This window comes from Saimiri boliviensis, chromosome 7 (genome assembly GCF_048565385.1).
Source record: "Saimiri boliviensis isolate mSaiBol1 chromosome 7, mSaiBol1.pri, whole genome shotgun sequence".
In the NCBI taxonomy this organism is placed as follows: domain Eukaryota; kingdom Metazoa; phylum Chordata; class Mammalia; order Primates; family Cebidae; genus Saimiri; species Saimiri boliviensis.
The window spans coordinates 84083838-84091143 of NC_133455.1; the positions used below are offsets into that span (position 1 = coordinate 84083838).

The 7306-nt window shown below is 40.4% G+C and overlaps 1 long non-coding RNA gene across 4 annotated transcripts in view; it reads right to left on the minus strand.

Moving 5' to 3' along the window:
* The window catches only part of LOC141585150 (uncharacterized), a 53473-nt gene extending 46197 nt beyond the window's left edge, over nucleotides 1-7276 (minus strand). For all 4 annotated transcript variants that reach the window (XR_012518492.1, XR_012518493.1, XR_012518491.1 and 1 more), the window contains exon 1: nucleotides 7170-7276. This is a non-coding gene — a long non-coding RNA (uncharacterized LOC141585150). The remainder of the gene's footprint in view (nucleotides 1-7169) is intronic.
* Between the last annotated feature and the right edge of the window lie 30 nt (nucleotides 7277-7306).

A 7306-nucleotide genomic window follows, 5' to 3' on the forward strand; every position in this document is an offset into this window, starting at 1 on the left:
AAATGCCTTCATGAAAACAAAGACAATTGAGTAATTCAAGAACCATCACCATTTTTGCTAATCATTCGCTAAGATTATTAAGTTTGGAATCAAACCAGTAATAATTGTAACCTAAGTAACAGCTGTGTATAAGTCCTCAGAGTCCTTGAGCCTGGTGTGTTTATAACTGAAGTATAACTGTGCTACAAGATTAAAAAAAAAATCCTCCAACTCTTGCATTACATATAATTGCACAGCCATTATCTCTCCCTGTTTCTCAGAGCACTTGGGAGATTTGCACTTCTGCTCATCACTAGTTCTGACTTCTTGCTTTTGCAATATTCACAATCCCACTCATATCTGGTATCCTGTGCTTTTTATGTCCCTTTGACATACTCTTCCACATGCTGGACATAGCCCTGAGAACTGCACTCCCTGACCCTGACCCTAATCCAGCCAGAGGCTATGTGGATAGCTGATTCTAGTTGAAACAGGAAGGCATAGAAGGTGTTTATAGCAAAGCTCAGCAAGAACACAACACACATCTTAAAATGCCCTAATTCTAGCTCATCCAGGCAATACCCTCCACCTCTTCTATGCAGAGTCTCTGTTGGTACTATGCTTTAAGAAAATGAAGCACTTCAGTTATCTTCTTGTAAAATATGATATTTTCCATCTGCTAATAAACTAAACTTTGTTGACATACAAATATCTTAGTGACTCCATTTGTTGGACTCTTATTATATGCTATTCGCTGTGCTAAATCCTTTTTATGCACTGTCACTTAGTCCTCAAAACAACCTTATGATGTGGTCATTATTATTATCATATCTATGAGACAGATGAGAAAACGTAGACTCATAGAGTCTAAGTTATTTTCCCAAAGTCAGTCCACTCATAAGTGGTCAAGGAAAGATCTGAACACATAGGCCACTGAGCACAATGCATGCACTCATCACATCGTGGGAGTTGGAGAAATGGACAATGTGTCAACTAGGAAAAGCTGGCATTTCTGGCATCTTCCCAGGGTCACAGATTCCTACTTGCTTGAAAAGAGCAATGCTATCCAGTCCCATTCCCACACTGAGAAGCAGCAGCACAAGTGGGCAGGACATGGGGCAACTTTGTAACATTCCCTATAGATAACCCACCTCTGTCTAGGGCATCCTTTCCCCAACATGGGCTCCTTCAGCAATGGGGTTGGCCCCTGTTGATATGTTTCTGTGTAACTTGGGGCTAACAGCTGTCTTCTCAAGACATCTGGGGACAAAGATCTGGTAATATGACCCACCCTCTTCATCCTTTGATGAGGGGCTACACTTTTGTCTTTACATCTTGGTGGTTCCAGTTGGAACAGTTCCTTCCAACCCTACTCCAGCCTTAATGCCTCTACAGCAAGTGTGTAGTCAACAGTGCAGTTCATCAGCTCCTTTTCAGGAAGTAAGCTGGGAGGACATTTGATATTACCAGTACTCTCTTCTTCTTGTCACTCCTAAGATCTCATCTACTATCTTGCCCGTGGGCACCATCTATCCAAAAGAAGAGAACATGTTGTAAAGATATTTCTCAGTAGAGCATATCTATTCTGCGTCTAGGTAGATACTAGATACCTCTATTTTTTTTTTCTCCCCATCAAATTCAACTTTACTAAATCATTCAAGCTTGTTTTCATAGCATAAGGACCTAGAATAGTGCTTCTGGAGCTTAAGACTACACTCAAATGAAACCCCATATCTACCAAAAATGCAAAAATTAGCCAGATGTGGTAGTGGGTACCTGTAATCTCATCTACTTGGGAGGATGAGGCAGGAGAAGGACTTGAACCCAGGAAGTGGAGGTGGCAGTGAGCAGAGACCATGCCATTGTACTCCATTCTGGGCAACAAAAGTGAAACTCTGTCTCAAAAAATAATATTAATAATCTTATCTTGACCACTTGCCAGCTCTGAGGATTTGAATGGGAGTTAAAGATCTCTAAATGAGACTCTGTTTTCTTATCTGTAATTGGGGATGATGTTGAGTCATTCAGAGTTGCTGCAGGGATAAAATGGGATAATGCTTCTAAACACTGAGCAGTGTGAATGCCATATAAATTCTCCATAAAGGTAAACTGAATATGTTTAGATACCTCTAGAAAATGAACATTCTCCATTAACATTATCAAAGTAGTGAGCATTTTTCATTTATCATATTGCAGGGTATTGTTCTGGAAGCATTCTTTTTCCAAGATTGCTAGGCAGAATCTTTCTTAGTTTTGGTGATCTTAAATCAGTTTTGAGGGCTCAGTTCCATAGCTTCATGCACAAAAGGTTCATCTTTTCTGTTACTAACCAAAACCAGTCTTTCAACCTAGAGTTAGATTATATCCCCTATGATCTAATCAAGGAAATTGCTACAGCAGTTCTTCCCTCTCTTCTCTGTATCATTAACTTTCTCCTCTGTACTGGATTACTTTTATCAACACACAAAGCTAGTATTATTTCCCACCTCTTAAAAAAAACAACTCTTTGACACCCATTTAATCCTTCAACTACTGTCCCTTTCCTCTTTTTTCTTTTCACCAAAACTCTTTAGTTGTCTGTACTCATGATCTCCACATTCTCTCTTCTCATTACCTCCTCCTACTTCCTCCTTTATCCACCACAAAACTAGTGGACTTACTATTCTTAAGATCCACAATGAGTCCACATTCCTAAATACAGTAACACATGACAATATATTCTTCCTTTTTAGACTGACGACATATAAGAGGAAGAATATATTGTTCCTTTTTAGGTTGACATCCTGTAAGAGAAAGAATATATTGTCATGTGCTGTATTTAAGAATGTGGACTCACTGTTGATCTTAAGAAAAGTAAGTCCACTGGTTTTGTGTTGGCAAAACAAAAGCAAAAACAAAAAAACAAAAAACCCTGATTAGAATGGATTAAGGAATGAGAGGAGGAATGGGAGGAGAGAATGTGGAGATCATGATTATAGACAACTAAAGAGTTTTGTTGTAAAGAAAAAGGAGAATAGGGATATAAGTCGAAGGACTAAACAAGTGTCAAAAGAAAGCTTATTTGGGATTAGGGAAGAATTACAAGTCAGGACATGTACATTATTGTGGATCATAGACACATCCAAGGTTGTAGTAAGGGTAAAGTTCTAATGACAAAAGAGAGAAAGAAGTATCTACAAGTTATGTCGAAACAAAAAACATTGGTTACAGAGACTTATGGCAGGAATTGACATCTGTTTATTAGAGAAATAGTCAGGCAAGTGTTCTTGTGAAATCAGCTAGCTGTCCTTGTGTGGCTAGCTGTCCCTGTGCTGGTAGCTTTCCTTGTGTGACTCATGTAGCAAACTGCACTTTGAAAAAATGTCCTGTGGTATTTTTTTTGGTGGAAGCATAGGGCATGAGTGCTCCTCCCTCATGGCCTCCTGGCTCTATTATCTCAGGGTTATACATAAGCAACTTCATTTTGGTATTGATAACTTTCACAGTGACAATCACAGCATTTGATTTAATTGAGCACTTTTCCCTCCTTCCAACACTTTTATTCACATAGATTTCAGGCTACCATATTGGCTTCTGTTTTGCATTCTGTCTCAGTATCTTTTGCATCTTCTCATTTTCTTAAGCTCAGTGTTAGAAAGCCCCAGGGCACAGTCTTCGGACTTGCTTTCTCTTCTGTTTACTTTTAAATCTTAGCTGATCTCATCTAGTTTCTTCTCTTTTCTATCGACCATCACCTCTCATTCTCATCTAGTCCTGTGGCTGAAAATAGTACCTATATGCTGATGATTCCAAAGCTATATTTATATCCTAGACCCCTCCTATGAACTTTAAGCTAACAAATTCAATAGCCCACTTTTTATTTCCCTTTGGATAGCGAATAAATGTTTCATACATGGCGTTTATAAAACAGAATTCGTAAGTTGCCTCCAAAACTTAGTCCTTCTTAGCTTTGCCATTTCAGTTAACAGCAACTCCCTCCTGCTAACAGTCAAGCCAAAGATCCTGTTGTCATACCATTTTTCCCTTCTCTCACGCCTTTCACCTAGTCTGTCAGAAAATCCTATTAGCTGTAGTTTTAAGATATATCCAGAATTTGAGCACTTTTCATCACCTCAGTATATTTTCAGTGCTCAGAAAAGTGCCTGACACAATCGTCATGCAATAACAATTTGTTAAAAGAATGGCATGGATCCAGTTATATCCCTCCTATCTATAACATCCTTAACAAAGCTGAACACATAAGGTCTTTATGGGCTGTAATCTGGCCCACGCCTTCCTCTCTATTTTCATCTTTTGCCACTAACCAACCAGTATCTTCTGCCTCAATCACAGTGACCCATTTCAAGTTTCCCAAATCATCACGCAGTTTTATTTCTCTACACCTTGGACAATGCCATTTCCTCAGCTGAGGTCTTTTTTATACTTTAACAGTCTTTCAAGAGTCATCTCAGCCAAGAAAAATCTTACTCTAGCCAAAATACCTCCCTCTGTGCTTGCCTACCTCATGTACACTCTTTCACAGCACAAACCACACTCTACTGGGGTGTGCCTGTCTCCCTGTCATAATGCTAAGCTTGCTGCCTTTTGCCTCTTGGTTTGGTTATTTCTAATGTGTAGCACAGAGCCTGCCTCTCAGAATGCAGTAAATGTGAACAAATGAATAAGTGAAACTCTGTGTACAGAGTTTATTCACTTACAAAATCATAAAACAAGAGATAATATAAGGATATATTCTTTCATAATAAATATGAATGAATTCTTTCTCAGCAGCGACACTTCATACTGATCTTTAAAGGAAAGATGACTGAGTATTTGCTTTGAGAGTAGTTTATTTTATTCCTCAAAAGTAATCCAAAGAAAAAGACAACATAACCTATCCTCTTCCTCTTCCTTGAACAATCATTCTCTCTTTGGTCTAAATAAAAATATTGCAAATGAGTATACTCTGATTTCATTTTTAAAAATTCATCAAATTTCTATGTGCGATATACTGAACTAGATGCTTCATCTTCCACTTTTACCACCACCCCTCGCTCTTCCTTTGTCTCCTTCTCTCAAGGTTGATATTAGCCAATTGTCATGTCTAAAACTAATTGTGCTGTAACCATATAAAGGATACAAAATGCTTTATTATCACAGGTTTGCAACTATATTAAAGAAAGCATGTGTGGGCATAGACCGAAAAAATAATATGAGACGCAGTTCGCCAATGTTTACTGAGCAGTACTGTGACCCATGCATTGTTCTGGATGAGATGATTACAAAGAAGGAACAGCCCGTCTCCTTGAAGAGTTCAGTCTCTTGGAATTTATGCAAATCACCGTAACCTCATTTGATAAGTAACAGTGGTGCCACCTGCTCTGTTCTCAAGCTTAGAGGACACCAATGTGTCCCAGGAGTCAAAACACTCAAGTGTCTGTGGCCCACCAGGATTTATGGGCCTGTAGGGAATTACTGTGGAGAATGGCGACTAAATCATTAATAGGAACTAAGATTGTTATTGGGGTGTAGTAGGAGTCCTCACATGAATACCAAAAGCTCAGTACTGGTGTCTCTGAAGCACAGCAACTGCAAAGGCACTACTCAAAGAGCCAGCGAATGGGGGCAAGTTGCCCTGCAGTGCTGGAATGTATCATAGAGCCTGCCCCTTGCGCAGGCATGGCATTGATGTCTGTTGGCAGCTTCCCTTCTCTGTGTCTGCACAAGCACCTTCTCCCAGCACCGGTTACAGGAAGGGCTGGGCCATCAGTTAATTCACAGACTAAGAGATGTGAAGTATCCAGTACCTCTCCTAAGACCCAAAACATCAAAGACTTCTTCTCTCCCCTCAAAAATGGCCAAGACCTGAGAAGCACAAAATCCTTTTACCTTCTAGAAAGCAAGACAATACACCACAGTCTATTCCTGCTGTTTGTATCAGCCTCCATCTCACAAATGCAAAAGACACTATTTCCAAATACAGGCTCACAAACATGCTGAAAGACAAAATGCATGCTAGGTCAGAGATGCCTGCTTTAAAGTCTGCTTTTTATTTCTTTTTTCTTTTTTTAAAGAGAGGTGTGTGTGGGTGTATGTCTTTGAGCCTCTTGGCTGGATCAGGGTTTAAATGGTTGGCTACGGTAGCTCATGCCTATAATCCTAGTACCTTGAGAGGCGGAAGTGGGCAGATCACTTGAGGTCAGGAGTTTCAGACCAGCCTGGCCAACATGGTGAAATCCCGCCTCTACTAAAAATACAGAAGTTGTCTGGTTGTGGTGGCGTACATCTGTAATCCCAGCTACTTAGGATGCTTGAGCATGAGCAGCAGAGGGTTTGCAGTGAGCCGAGATTGCGCCACTGCACTCCAGCCTCCTAGGCAACAGAATGAGAATCTATCTCAAAAAAAAAAAAAAAGAAAGAAAGAAAGAAAGAATTTAAATGATGCCTCTGGAGCTCTTTCTCTTTAGCACGTCTTTGTCTTGCTTCCTCTGGGTGAACGTCAGTCCCCCAGCCCATTTCATAACAGCAAAGTCTCCCTGCCACCCTACCCTACCCTTTCCCTGAGGCTTCAGGTTAACAAGGTCCTTAACACCCAAAAAGTCAGCACAAGAAAGATCCTTTCTTTCCAAGAGTCTCTAAAAAGGACTCCAGTGGGCTTTGCTTGGTCATATGCGTGTCCTTAGACCACAGCTGTGTTCAGGAAGATGGGGTGCTTAGATGGACCAGCTTGGGTCACACACTCACTATTACAGTGCAGAGAATGTGAGGGAAAGCCTCACCGGGTGAGAGAGGCATCAGTTCCTAAAAGGAAAACATTTTTAGCAGACAACAAAAGAAAACCCAAGAACCAAGTGTCCGCTACAGTAGAGGTGAGCAGTAAAGCTGACTTCCAAGTTCCTGCTGCCAGGGAATGGTGATGTTGATCAAAGTGCAGAGATAAAAACAGTTTGAGCACATACGAAAAATTGAGTTTTTAAAACGGCGAGTTTAAGGTGCACGTAGGATATGTGAATGAGCTGGTCAGTAATCTCTTGGAAAAAATGACCCAGGAGCATTTAAAAAACGCGTATTTTTAAAATATACATTTTTTAACATAAAATGGATTCGTGTTAGGGTACATCAAGGTAAGCCACAGGAAACCTACCACAATTCTAAAGTGAGGAAATTCACTACTCTATTTTTTTTTATTTTAGTAATCTCCAGAGACTTACCAGCACCCCAAAAGCCGCACTTCCTCCAAACATCTCTGGACTCCCACTGCTTGATTTAGTTTTGGGGTCACCTCATCAGAGCCTACTTGGCCTACTGGCCCCAGAGGCGGCGGCCACCGACTACAATTCCCAGCGAG